Source organism: Macrotis lagotis, chromosome X (genome assembly GCF_037893015.1).
Source record: "Macrotis lagotis isolate mMagLag1 chromosome X, bilby.v1.9.chrom.fasta, whole genome shotgun sequence".
In the NCBI taxonomy this organism is placed as follows: Eukaryota; Metazoa; Chordata; class Mammalia; order Peramelemorphia; family Peramelidae; genus Macrotis; species Macrotis lagotis.
Genome location: NC_133666.1, coordinates 377,826,423 through 377,841,930, shown reverse-complemented (window position 1 = coordinate 377,841,930; position 15,508 = coordinate 377,826,423).

The window sequence follows — 15,508 nt, the reverse complement described above, 5'->3', positions numbered from 1 at the left end:
AACCACCCCAGTTTTAACTTTAAAATGAATAAATCTGTTTGACTTTTTATAAGTAATTTATTTCTTGCATTTTCCCTGAGTAAATTCCATGCTCTAGTTGGAAAAGAATATATTCTCTTCATCTTTGTAACTACCTTGTTTTTAATGCAATAAATTTAAATCCTCCACAAGATTTTAGCAGATTTAGCAAGATATATTAGAATCCTCTATATGAATCTTAAACGAAGATTTTACGCTAAATGAATGATCTTGGGAATAAATCACATGTACACATTTCTGCCAAATAAATTTTCCTAGACTTGTTTATCATATCCCATATTTCTCATGAAGATCACTTCAGTTTTTATTTACATACCCTGTGAATCCTTCTGTTCCTCCAGTTGGAGGGGGGTGAGCTGTCTTCACAGAAACTTCATTTTATGAGGGAGTCCTGATGATTGATTTCTTAATTTCCCATGATGCTTTAGTGCTTTGAGTTTCATCATGCCCCAGAGCTCGCTACATCCATCACCACATCACAGCTTTTCTATTTCCTTTTTGTATGTTTTCCTTCATTACATTGAACAAACTTGAGAGCAGTTCATGGTTTGTTTTTGTTTTTCCTTTCTTCATTCCCTTAGTGCTCCACACCATTTCTACTACATTTGTTTCTAATTAGGTTCAATTCTATCTGACTCTTCTTGGAGTTTTCTTGGCAAAGATTCAGGACTGATTTGTCATGCTCTTCTCCAATTCATTTAACAGATAAGGAAACTAAGGCAATCAGGGTTAAAAGATTTGCCCAGGGTCACACACTAAAGTAAGTGTTCTAGACTGGATTTGAACTCATGAAGTTGAATCTCCCTTATTTCAAGTACAAATCCACCATTTCACAGAGTTGGTCCTTCCTGTCACATAGAGGATATTTAATGTTTATTGACTGGTAAATACAATATACTGTCATACTGTGTAAGAATTAGAGCATAGAATAAGACAGGGAGATGGAAAAAAGTCTATATAGAAACTGAAAATTATCCTCCAGAATCCCTTCACTCTGGGGGAGAAAATATAATTTATTTAATTAAAAAAAAACTCTGATGTCAAGAAAACCTGGATGAGTATTGGATGGCAACTTCAACCACAGACTCCTGCCTCAACATTGTTCAGGGAAAGATGATAAAGATAATAAAGATAATAAAATCCCATGAAGAATATGGGAATCTACTGCTTTATGGGTCTCCTCAGAATCTTTCTAATAATAAACTGCAAGATGCCTAGGCAAAAGCTCCATTATCTATCCTTTCTTATTTCCTTACCACCATTCTCCCTTTCAGTATCAACCCCTCTATCCCCCGTTTCTATTCTATCCTATAAGAGATACCTTAACCAGGGCAGTTTTAAATTTTAAAATACTCATAAGGGGGCAACTAAGTGGCACAGTTGATAGAGCACTGGCCCTGGAGTTAGGAGTACCTGAGTTCAAATCCAGCCTCAGATACTTAATAATTACCTAGCTGTGTGGCCTTGAGAAAGCCACTTAACCCCATTTGCCTTGCAAAAACCTCAAAAATAAAAATAAAAAAAATAAAATACCCATAAATTGTGAGAAGATTGTCATTTTGTAATTATCACCCAAAATAATATATTCTTCTTTAGGGACTAATCATTGATGAAGACTGTTTTGTTTGTTTGCTTGTTTGTGTAGTTTTCGTAGGATGTACCACATTTCCTTGGGGAAAGTTAGTTACTTAAAATATGCTGGCTAAATTGAATTATGGGCATACTGTATATCTATTTGAACTTTTTAGGATGACATTGAGGTGAAGGGGAATTGTCCTTTGAAAAATTATTTTGTATCTTTGTGTTTTTTTTTAGTTTTAAGTTTTAAGGCAATGGGGTTAAAGTAGCTTGCCCAAGGTCACACAGCTAGGTAATTATTAAGTGTCTGAGGCCGGATTTGAACTCAGGTACTCCTGACTCCAGGGCCACTGTTTTAAGCACTATGCCACCTGGCTGTCCCTGTATTTTCTTTTAAAAAATTCTACATTCATGGATTCAAAATAAGATCAGGGTGGGGGCCAAAATAAGTTAGGGTGTCTGATTGCCTTATCTTATATCCAAGCCAAATTCAGAAGAAGATGCCAGGGTTCCTTGCCAACAGATAGGTAAAAAAATTAAGAGATTCTAAAAACAAATTTTAAAATCAAGAAGAAGGAGGTAGCCCAGTGGATAGAGCACTGGCCCTGGAGTCAGCACTAACTGTATTCAAATCTACATTAGAGACTTAATAATTGCCTAGCTTTATAGCCTTGAGCAAATCACTTAACCCCATTGCCTTAAAAAATTTTTTTTAAAAACTTCAAATAGGAGTTGAGGATCAAAAGAAAGAAGAGGGACAATAATTTATTACTATTGAATTCTTTGTTTAGTTGAGACTGAAATTGACTCCACTTACTGACTCCACTTTATTGGATTGATGTCATCTGCAATACTAGATTTAGAGTTAGAAGGGATATTTTATGCCTTCTATATTTCAACTCTTTCATTTTTTTAGCTGGGAAAAAGAAGTCCCAGAGAGGATACATGTCTTACTCAAGGATCCACAGGTAGTTAATGGCAATATACAGAATCTTGCAGTTTTTGTTGAATTAAAAATTAAAAATCAATTGTATTTTGTAGTCACCCCATGTTCAGTTAAATCATTACATTTTGTAGGCTCATTACAATCATTTGGCATTTCATAGGAATGGTAGTGTTTTATATTGCATCTACTTTTATATAAGAGCAAATGCATCCTTATTTCAAAAGCAAAATACATCAATTATAGGAAATCCTGTGCCACCATATTTTAACAACTTTTCATTTTTATAGTACTTTAATCTCAAAAACAAAAGCAATGTGGATAAGTTGTTTGAAGGAAATTGTTACAATAACATTTACTGAAACTTTTAATTTCCTCTAAATGCATAAAATTTTTAATCATTTAAAATCATACCTCAATAATAATGGAAATAAAAGCTTATGATTTATTTCTCCTTAAATCTTAATTAATTTTCCATTATATGTACTTCATTTATGAATTCTAATCTTAAAATATAATACTAATATCTTTATTGTCTTAGGACCAAAAATTACTTTTTTCCTTGTTTTTAAAGTAAGTTTAAGATTTTTGTGGATGTTTTAGCTATAATGTATTCCCAGTACTTGCTGTGCTGTCACAAACCTGAGAATAAATAAATCCCAAATGACCAGAACCCCGCAGGCCCATCCTACAGAAAGGACTATGAGTTGTATCCATTAATCATATAAGTCCAAATCTGCTTCAGGTATTATGTGGCAGGTGCACATCAGCAGAGTAAAAGCATTTAGCTGACAAGCAGTATTTTACAATTAAAATACATTTTAAGGCGCTTTTTTACCCTGACATTGCTTATAATATTGCAATTTATCAAAAGTTAGCCATAATTTAAGTCAACTAGCTAAAATATTTTCTTTCAATCAGATTTATTTTTAGTTTTTAAAAATTCAATGAAGTAGTTGATTATGAGTGCAAAAACATTGTATTCTGGGGCATTATTTATACCCAAATTCTATGGACTGTCAAGATTTTCCAGTAGGGAGTTGAGACCATCTTTGAAGGAAGTTAGAAAAATATGATTATAATTGAAAGGGTAAGTCCTTATAGAGAAATAAGTGTTGATGTCTTAGAACTAGAATGGAATAACTTAATAGAAATTTCTATAAGCTTCTCCTCAAGCTATAGAATGAACTTAAGGTATGGTTATTGTGAATAAATTTTATGGGTATGACTTTTAAATTTTAACTTTATTTTGTGGTCAGTAGTCATAGGGGAAATATTAAATAGAGTAAGAAATGAAGTCAGTCTTTAAAAATTAATTCTAAAATTCTCCTTTATTCTCATTGGAAAAAAGTCAACTCCCAAAATGTATACTACCTAAGAAGCAGCATGGTTTAGGGCAAATTGTACAGGTTGGGAGTTCAGAGGTGTTAAAATCCCATCTGCCACTGACTGCTTTTTTGACCATGGACAAATCATTTAATGTTTCTATGTCTCTGTCTCCTCACTTCTAAACTGAGTAGGTTGGATTAGATGACTTCCAAAGTCCCTTCTAGTCCTAAATCAATGATCCCGTAATCCTATAGCATTTGATTCTAAGATCCTAGATTTATCTTAAATGAGAGGACTGATTTGATATAGAGGAAATAGCAGTAGCATTCATGTCAGTTTGAGACATGTATTTGCTACCTAGAATTGTGACCTTGCGCAAACTACTTTTTTTCATTTTCTTTTTCTTTAATCTTCTCTCTCTCTCTCTCTATCTCTCTCTCTCTCTCTCAAGACTGGGTCTCCCTGTCTATCCTAGGCTAGAAGTTTAAGATTTCTCATTGGCTTGATTTCTGTATTGATTGGCACATAAATTTTGACCTACTCTTTTTCCAACCTGCCTAATACATCTCTCCTTAGAAAACTAAGTAGTTTACCTCTACTGTGATTTCTATCAATGCTGAATTGGCATAGCCTACCTGAGTTCAAACCTCAGTCATCAAGTAGGTGGGATTACATGTATTCCAAATTTATCTTGATCAAATTGCTTAGACTCCATTGGCCTCAGTTTCCTCATTTGGAAAATAAAGAAGCTGAGCTAAATGACTTCTATGGTACCTTAAAACTCTAACTCTACAATTCTGTGATCTATGAAATTTAAAATGGAGGTAATAAGTGCTTGCCCTTGCAAAGGTTAAGGTAACATCTAAAGAGCATTGTAAGGAGAAAATTCTATAAAGGTGAAACATTATTTTCATAGTGGGCTTTGATTATTAATACTTTGTTGGAGAAATATTAATGATATGTCATGTTTTGTATTTTTATTAAAAGACTCATTTCTTAAAACATGATTTCATTTGGTACTACCCTGATTTATTTCAGGCTCTGGGATCATGGGCTAATGTAATTTTGTAACAGGACAAAGAGATTTCCTAAAGAATGATTTCTAAGAGGCGTGATCAATAAAAAAGGCTTAGAAACAATTACCATGTAAAATACAATTTTTCCTCAGCAGGCTTTTTTACTTTTCATTGTAAGAGTTGAAAGCAAGAAAGTTCAATTAGATCCCTGATTTATTAAGGTTATTTGCTTCAATGGTCAGTTAAAAATGGTTCACATTCTTTAGAATTTCCAATAACAAATTCATCTGAATATTGAATTGGAATCTTGGATGAGCAATATCCAAAGATGAATATTAATTTCATTTGGTCTTTTATTCAGTAAATTGAGACATGACACAGAAAGAGTTCATTGATGTTGCTTTTATCATAATAGTTAATCTGTAAATAAAATCTTATATTGGGAAGTTCATGTTATTAATGTGTTTTTTAATGAAATGAAACACTTGTAGCAACATAAGAAACAATAGGCCTTATGATTTTTACATGAGAATTGAGGATTATTTTTTCCTAGTACTGAACGGATTTGAGGTTGTTATTTATATCTCTAGAGTTTTCCTATTACAAAACACTTAATAATCAGTATATAGTTATTACATCACAATCTATTCTTTAACATTTTTCATTATCATCTTTACCATTTTATATTTTCATTTCATCTTTACCAATCTTTCTGAAAATGAGCAGTGAACAGTATTAATCTCTTTCCCTTATACTGAATTCTGTTATTCCTTTGGATATATGCCTTTTCCCCTTTTTAGGTTATAAGTTATTTAAGGGAAGGGAATACCATTACTTCAGTTTTGTTACCTAATTTCTTAGCACAGTGTCTTTCACACAATGGATACTTAATGCATGTTAATTGAATGAATGAAGTAACTAGTCTTCAAATAACCTATGTACCTCAGAAGGAGCTGTGCAGGACAAGCTCTCTGTTTGAGAAGTATTTTAGGAAGATGCTTCATTTGGGAACAACAGTTATTAAAACTATTGTCAGCTTCCCTGAATTCAGAGATTGTCAGAATATGTGGACCACATAGCAGTATTCAAATATGACAACAATACATTGTGAGAGGGATCACTTCTCTGAGAAAAGAAGAAAAGAGGAGAGGGAGAGAGAGAGGGGGACAGAGAGAAAGAGAGAGAGAGAGAGAGAGAGAGAGAGAGAGAGAGAGAGAGAGAGAGAGAGATTGAGAGAGAGAAGAGAATTGCCCTTCTGTTATGCTCCATGTATCAAGACTTTCTTCATTAGAGTATTTAAATTGCGACCACTGAGTCAGGCGGAACCATTTTCCTTTTCCTCCGGAACAGTTTTCCCCAAGCAAAACTTCCTTCAACAATGCTTTTTACTCAGCAGTAATCACCCAAATAATTTCCCCCAATTAAGTCCTTCCCAATGTTTCTTTAGGACACCTAGTCCAGCAACTTACCCTCCCTCTACTATTCCTCCCTGCCTTCAGGCTGGCATCAGTGCTGACCTCCTCTTCCTCCTTTTTCTTGCCCAACTTCCTAGTTATTAAATATAGCCCCTCTTGTTATATGACCCCTATCCTTTTTATTTTCTATCAAATTCTATATTCTCCTAGTTAAATAATTCCCTATAAGAGTTGATATTGAGAAAAGCTGTTTTATATATATATACGTATATATATTCTGTATATATGTTGTAATCCCTCTGCCAGTCTATCAATCTATTAAATACCAATTTTGCCTGGTTCTACTCATTTCACTCTGTATCTCAAACAAATTTTCTCAGGGTCCTCTGAAATCATCCCTCCATCATTTCTGTTTTGTTGTTGTTGTTTGTTGTTTGTTGCTTCTTGTTGTTGTTGTTGTTGTTGAGGGGTAATGGAGAAAATTGTGCAAAAAATTCAATCTTGTAAAATCTACTCTATTTTCCTGTCAAAAAATTAGATACCTTATGTTTTTCTTTCCTTTTTCTTTTCCTTTTTTTTTGTTTGCTAATCCTAAATATTGAGTGGCATCTTGTTTCATGGCTGGAAAAATCCACCTGCCCACTCTCCCTGCTCTCAGTTATCAAAATTCATCCCCCCCTTTTTTTACATTTTCCTTTTTTCAAAAATTCATTTATTTGTTTGTTTATGTGTTTGTTTTCATCAAAATGCACATGTATATATTAAATTACAAAATTTCCTAATACCCTCCCTTCCCACCCTCCTCTCTTCAGTGATGAACAGTCAGGTTAGCATTGAACGAACATATTTTTGATAAACATTTATACACATTAGTTATTTTCTGTATAAGGAGTTAGGATCAAGGGAAAGAGATATAGAATTAAGGGGAAAAGATACATCCCCTACTTAGCTCAAAAAATTTCTAATCTTTTCTCTAATTAGGATCCAGATTAACTAATCTTTCATCCTGGTTTATATTACATAATATAGTAATTGTTAATCCAAATAATTTTGCTCTAACAAAATGAATTTTTTCCAAATACATCACTTTAATATTACAAATACTTAACAGGGGCATGTAAATAGTATATGGAGAAAGTACTGAATCTGTAGTCATGAAGACCTTAGTTTAAATATGGCCTCAGGAAATCACTAGCTGTGTTATCTTGGTTAAATTATTTAATTTCTATTTGCTACTGCTTCTTCAACAGTCAAACAAGGATAATAATAGCAGCAACCTCACAAGGTTATTAAAAGGATAAAATGAGATTATGTTACTACTTAGAATGAGTGTGCTAGAACACGTAGTAGGAAATATAAATGTACCTCCTATTTATATTTTTAGCATTATTACTATGTTTAAGAATATTTCTTTTAATTAACATATATTCAGATTCTACTTTGTAATCTATTTTTGTGTCCTCTAATTTCGTGGTGAATTTATTTCATTTTTTTTTCAAAATTTTGGTTAATGATTGCTTGCCTTTAACCTATTTCTGTATTTTACCCCTGTGTTTTCCAGACAATCACAAAAAAAGGAAAATGAGTAAGAGTTTGCTCAACACCCTAGTCCCTCTTTTGATAATTCCAAGACAGGATTCAAAAATTCTTACAATTTCTTTATTTCCTTTAAACAGCTTTTCACTTCCATGCACCAGGGTTGAAATTTAATTTGCTATTGATTAATACTGGATTACAGGGCAGCTAGGTGGCATAGTGGATAAAGCGCCTGCCTTGTAGTCAGGAGTACCTGGGTTCAATTCCAGTCTCAGACATTTAATAATTACCTAGCTGTGTGGCCTTGGGCAATCCACTTAACCCCATTTGCCTTGCAAAAACCTAAAAAAAATACTGGATCACAACCTTTCTTCTTCCTTCTTTTTCTATTTCTCCCTTTTTGTCCTCTTATCCTGTTGAGTGAAATGGCACACATTTGTACATACTCAACTCTCAGAAGAAAGTGAGACTCAAAGTGTTGCTCAGTTCTTCACCCTTCCTCATTGACATATTCTTCTTCTTTGTGATTCTTCATATATACATATATATATAATATATATATATATAATTTTCCCCATCCTCCCTCTTCTTTTTTCTTTTGTCCTAATTTATTATTACTATCCTCCTTTTCTATCATGTCTACTCTATTTTCTGTATCTCTCTATTTTGCCTATGATCTTACACTGTATTTTCATTTGGGGGGGCTCCTTTAAGAAAACAACAATAGATTCTTGTTATTTTCAACTTGCACTCTTGTCCTAAGAAATATGGATGATTTTCTTTTATTTTTCGCTTTGAACTGTGATGTCTATTCCACCCCTCTTTCCTATTTAGATAAGTAGCCCACTAATTCATAAATTATTTTCTCTGATCTTCTTTACAGGCCAGTCTTATAAAAAATTAGATACCTTATGTTTTTCATTCCTTTTTCAGTATTTTGTCATTGTTTTATCATTTCTTGCTATCTGATTAGAAATGGAAGTCATTAATTTCTATTTTATTTTAATTTTCAAGGAGTATATTGATTGGATAAGGTTAAGTTCTATGTGTACTAAATCGTTTATTCTCTTTCAACGTTTTCATTTTTACAGGTAAAGAAAATAAAATATTACAAGTCAAACCATTTGGGAATGATGTATACTCTGTTTATGCAATTCTAAGTTATATGTTTTTCATTAAAACCTACTGTCTTTTCCCCTCAGTAGATCCTTTAGTAGGAATGCATCAACTTATTCCAGCTTTTCTTTTTTAGTTCCTTTCAAAATATGTTCTACAAAGTGATTGAAACCGTGTCAACAATCATATAAGTACTCAGAACAACTTCAATGATTTTAATATGTTCTTGACATTCACTCTGGTGAATAAACTTTCTTAAAAGAATCCCTGCTAGTTAAAATAATCTTGTGCACAAGCAGGAAGGAAAAATAAAATCACACTAAAAGATGAGACATTACTATTTTGGGGAGTCAGAAAAAAATTTGAAAACTAGTCACAACTATATTCATATACATATTGTACACATGCCATATTTTGTAAATCTTTATTGAAAAGTTTTTCAACATCAAAATTGAATTTTTGTTAGAGGAAGAATAATTGATGGGAATGGTTAATTTTACAAACTGCTGGTACTTGAAATTTATAAGATGAAGAGAAAAAAACCCAAGATGACACAGTATAGATAGTAATACAGTGGAAAATTCTAGTTCAAAAAAACTTTAAAATAATGTCTCAAATTGAATTCTAGTGAGGGGGTCAACAAAAGATGGAGGTAATTCGTTTTTTCAATTCAAGAAAAGTTAGAAGGTTATCAGGAAAGATCTTTTACCCTGGAGTAGGAATCAGTTCAAAGTAAAGTACGCATGCCAACAACACCAAACATCATAGGTGAACATTGCTGAGTATACTGCAGCTTCTGGAGCTCACAGAAACTATAAGTAGGTCAGACAATTTAATAGAAAGAGACTGAAGGAGACATTTTGCTGTAACCATGTTCATAACTCTGTTGTCTTCCCCATATATAACATGAGATCAAAATTCCAGATCAAAGAGAAATACTAATGCTTGTGCCTTCATAGGAACATAGGGGCCTATATTTCCATTGTGGAGAAGACTACTTGTGGTTTTTCACAAAGAAGGAGGGAACCTGGTCACAGCTCCAGGACCAAGTGAAGTGGGAGTACTTGTAGCTGCAGGGAAACCAAATAAGGCCTCAGGAAATATCAAAGCACAGGCTTGGAGAGAATTGGTAACAACTTTCCTTGAATCATTCCACCTTAAAGAACTGAAAACTGCCTATAAGAATCATTTCTCAAATTTTGTGCAGAGTCTAATGTTGAAATAAAGTTGAAAATAGCAAAAAAGCAATTGGAAAAATAAGTCTATGGTGTCAAAAGGAGAACAAGACACAAACTCAGAAGACGACATCAAAATAGCTATAAGAAATATGTAAAAAATGTGAATTTGACACAAAACTAACACTGTTCCTCAAACTGTTTCAAAAGGAATTTTAAAATCTAGAGAGATAGAGGAAAATTGAGGGGAAAAAAGTGATACAAATAATTTTAAAAAATAAAAGCAGGGGCAGCTAGGTGGTACAGTGTATAGAGCACTGGCCTTGTAGTCAGGAGGACCTGAGTTCAAATGTGATCTCAGACAATTAATGAATACCTACCTGTGTGTGACCTTGGGCAAGTTACATAATCCCATTGCCTTAAATAAATAAATAAAAAATCTAGAAAATAAATCCACTGAAGAGAACTCATTAAAAAAAGCAAAACTGACTAAATAAAAAAGAGATATTCTATTTCACTGAAGAAAATTAATTCTCAAATTGGAAAAGTGGAAGCTAATGACTTCAGAAGACATTAAGAAATAAGACAATAAAAATATTTTAAAAAAGAAGAAAATGTGAAATATGTCACAGAAAAAAACCTATCTGAAAAATTGTTTGAAGAGAAGTAATTTAAGAATTATTGAAGTAAATGAAAACTTTTATCAAAAAAAGAGCCTATCATATTTCAAGAATTTATAAGGAAAACTGTCATGATAACATTGGGTCAAGAGGAATTGAAAGAATTTATCAAACAACTTCTGAAAGAGATCCCCAAAATTAAAAACTCCTAGAAATATAATAACCCAAATTCAGTGCTTCCACATAAAAGAGAAAATATTGTACATAGCCAGAAAGAAAGAAGTCAAATACCAAGAAACCACATGTAAAATCACACAAAATTCAGCTGTTTTCACATTAAAGAAGCTCAGGGTCTGGAATATAATATACCGAAAGACAAAGGAATTAGAATTATAACCAAGAATATTCTATCCTTCAAGTAAATGAATATTTAATGAACAGGCAGACTTTCAAGCATTCCAGATGAAAAACCTATGTAAAAAATTACTTTCAAATCTAAGATATGAGAAAAGCATATAAAGGTAAACAGGAAAGAGAAGTCATAAGGGATTTGATATGGTCAACCTATTTACATTCCTATATGGAAAGATGATACTTGTAATTCCTAAGAACTTTCTCACTATTATGGCAGTTAGAACCTGTATATATGAGTAAAGGAAAATGTAACTGGGAGGAGTCAAAGGTAGTGTTTGCATCTCATCATCACTGGAATTGGTTCAAAGAAGGATTAATCTACACACTCAGTTGTGTAAAGAAATCTGTCTTACACAATAGGGAAATAGGAAGGGAAGGGATAAGAGAATGGGGGTAATGAAAAATGAAGGGTAAATTAATTAAGAACGGCAATGATCAGGAGCAAAACAGAGTTTTGTGAAGGGGCAAGGAGTGGGAGATGGAGAGAGAGAAAAGAAGGAGAAGAAGGACAAGAAGGAGGAGGAGGAGGAGGAGGAGAAGAAGAAGAAGAAGAAGAGACAGCAAAGAAGATGAGGAACATATTCAGTAAACATAACTATTGATTGTAATGAACTTAAGCAAAAAGAGTGATGGATCAGTGAAATATATTAGATAATAAAATATTTTAATAAATAACCATAGTAATATAGATATTGATAAATTCAAAGATCTTAGCTTTTGAGAAACAATCTTTGGCAGAAAGTAGGTATAGCCTGACATGTGACAACATATAACATGGTAAGGTTAAAATAGGTACTTGATTTAGACATAAAAGGTAATGTTATAAGCACATTATGAGACCATGGAATATCATCTATAAAATTCACAGATTAGTGAAGAATTTATGACCAAACAAAAGATAATCATAGAAAATGAAATGGAAAACTTTGATTATATTAAATTATTATTTTTATGAACAAAACTAATGCAGTAAAGATTAGAGGGAAAACATGCAATTCTTGTGGGGAGAGAATTCATAGCAAGTTTCTTTAATAAAGGTCTCATTTATCAAACACATAGAGAACATAGTCAAATTTATAAGAACAGGAACCATTTCCCAACTGATAAATGATTAAGGAATATGTTTTCAGAAAAATAAATAAGGATTATCTAAGACCATGAAAAAGATGCTTGGAAAAAACAATTCGATATAGAAATGCAAATTAAAATAACCCAAGTACCAACTCATACCTATCATATTGGCTAACATAAGAGAAAAGAAATATCATAAATGTTGAAGGATATGTGAAAAATTGGAGTCCTAATGCACTGTTGATAGAGTTATGAACTGATCTAAACATTGGGGAGAGCCATTTGGAACTATACCCAAAGGGCTATTAACTTTTCCATACTATTTGTGAATAACATCTTTCTCAATAGAAAAGAATTGGAAATTGGGGAGAATATTAATCAATTGGGGAATGACTGAATAATTTGTGGCATATGTTTTTGATGGAATCCTATTGGGCTTGTCAGAACTGACAAATAGGATTGTATGAGAAAAACATCAGAAGATTTATGAACTTATACAAAATGAAGTGAATAGAACATGTAGTACAATCTTAACATAAGCAGTAATAAATTAAGGATGAGAAAATATGAATGACTAACGTAATCTGATCCATATTATAATCCAAGACTTGTCCAAAGGATTTATGGTGAAAAAACACCATTCATGTTTTGTTTTTTTTTTTTTGGTTGGGGGGTTTAATGGGCAATGGGGTTAAGTGATTTGCCCAAAGTCACAGGGCTAGAAAATAATAAGTGTCAGTCCAGAATTGAACTCAGTTCTTCCTGACTCAGGAGCAGGTGCTCTGTCCACTGTACCACCTACTTGTCCCCATCCTTTATTTTCAGAGAAAGTACTGATAAAGTTTGAATGTAGATTGCAGAATAATTATATCATATTCTTTATTTTATAACAGCTATATAGAAATATATTTTGCATGTTTTCACGTGAATAATTTATATAAATAAATAAAATTTTACTATGTACAGTTTACTACTCATGACACTGTGAAATATACAGATAAATAAAGCAAATTCCCTATCTTCAATAAAAAGGAAAATGTAAGAAAAAACAGAGGAAAATGATGGAGAGGGGTTCCTCTCAAGGCAGAAGTATTTTACATTTTTCTTTGTTTTTGTATGGGTTACTAAGTCAAATCACTTATTAACTTGTTATAAAACAAATAACAAGTCTTCTGTAATTAGATAGATTTCCTCAGAAACACTGACTTTAAGCTTTTCAAATGTGGTTGAATGTATCAGAGATTACATCTCACTGGCATCATCACCAGGAATTCAAGATCACTTTTATACCTTGATGTGACAATATAGCAGAACTTATGGAGGATTCAAATTAAATGTAAATAATAAACCAATTATTAAAAAATTGTTCAACATACTATAATGTCTTACTTTATTTTTATATTGGATAAAAGTAAATATAATTCTTTTTCGCATTTGGATTAATTTTATTTAATTTAAAATTTCCTTAATTCCTTTCTCTTTGATATTATTTTTCTTATTTTTCCTCCCTCCCTCATTCCTTTGCTTTCTTTACTCCATTCCCATCTTTCTTCTAGATTGTAGCTGAAATTATTATGTTTGAATTTATATGAAAAAAAAGATTCAATCATAAGGGGAAAGGCTACAATAATGCAGGATTAGGAAAATAAGCAAGGAAACCTGATTGTACTTATGAGGTACCAAATAAAAAGAAAAAATCAATAATAAATGCATAGTCAATAAATTATATAGTATACTGTATAGTACAATTACTCTAGTACTACAATTAATCAATGAAAATGTTATTATGATTAAGTGATTTGTAAGTACCCAGCGTTATTGTAAACATTTAGGATTTAGAAACAAAGCAAAAAGAACATGAAATCTATTTCTTCCCATTAGGAACTCATATCTTAGAGGAAGAAGCAATATATAAAATAGCTTATATACAAGACACACATATATACATATATACATGCATCTATATATATGTATACATATAAACACATATAGACATACATATAGATATACATCTCTATATCTGTGTATATATATATATATATATGCACATATATGTATAGACTATAGAATGGAGAGCATTAGAGTAACTGGGAACAATTGAATGGTGAAAACTTAGAAGTTGAATGGCATAAGATTATGGATTATAAATAAGTATAGCTTTGTATCTCTGACAATTATTTAAAAAATATTTAACAGAAAATTGAAGGAACAAATTCTAAAGCTGGTTTTACTATCTAGGATCAAGAATTGAACTGCCAGAATACTTGATCAACATAGTTTTTAGAATCAACTCTAGGCCCAGGTAAGCAGCACAAGGTGTCACTGAAGGGACAGTAGTTTAGGCTTAATGTACAGGGATCTGACTTTAACCAATAAAAAAGGATACCTAGAGTTGATACTGGATTCAACACAGCTCTGATATTTTAGGAAACCAGAATAAATCCAAAGCCCTGAGGTATAACAACAGTATGGGTACAGACAAAGCTGCTCGTAGTCAACTTATTGCCTCCCACAATGGGATGGAGTCTCTTAGAAGGACTGAGAATGTGGACTCAGGGTCCAGAATCCCAGAGAGTCATTAAGAAAGATGCTGTAGGGGCTGCTAGGTGGCTTGGTGAATAGAGCACCAGCCTTGGAGTCAGGAGTACCTGAGTTCAAATCCGGCCTCAGACATTTAATAATTACCTAACTGTGTGGCCTTGGGCAAGCCACTTAACACCATTCCCTTGTAAAAGAAAGAAATAAAAGAAAGATGCTGTATCTAATCCACTGTCCTGTTGCAAATTTCTCCTAGAGGTGTTGAAATGTCAAGATAATGAATTTTTCAGTCAGAGAGGCTTTGAAAAAGCCATCTACTGAGCAAAGAAGGGAATGATTGATGTCAGTGGATGGAACACCCACTCTGACAAAATAAAAAATGTCCAGAGCATATAAATAACAATATATTGGGAGAAATACTGAACAAAGTTCATTTACTTGTATCCTTCAAGGAATCTTTTATGATGTATTTTTTTTAAAAGACTGGGTCACCTTAGCTCTCCCAGTACATAAAAAACAGTGACTGATCTCTAAAATTTGACCTGTTCTTTTTGGGGAGTTGGTCCAGTATATCCCACCAGTCATCTAATGGCCCCATTTCCCAGCAGCTTATCATATTCCTTCACAGCTTAGTGCAGGTGTTGATTAGTTCATCATTTTGATATTTAACATGCTGTTTCTCCAGAAATTTACAAGTTTCATGCAGAGATTCTAGGCT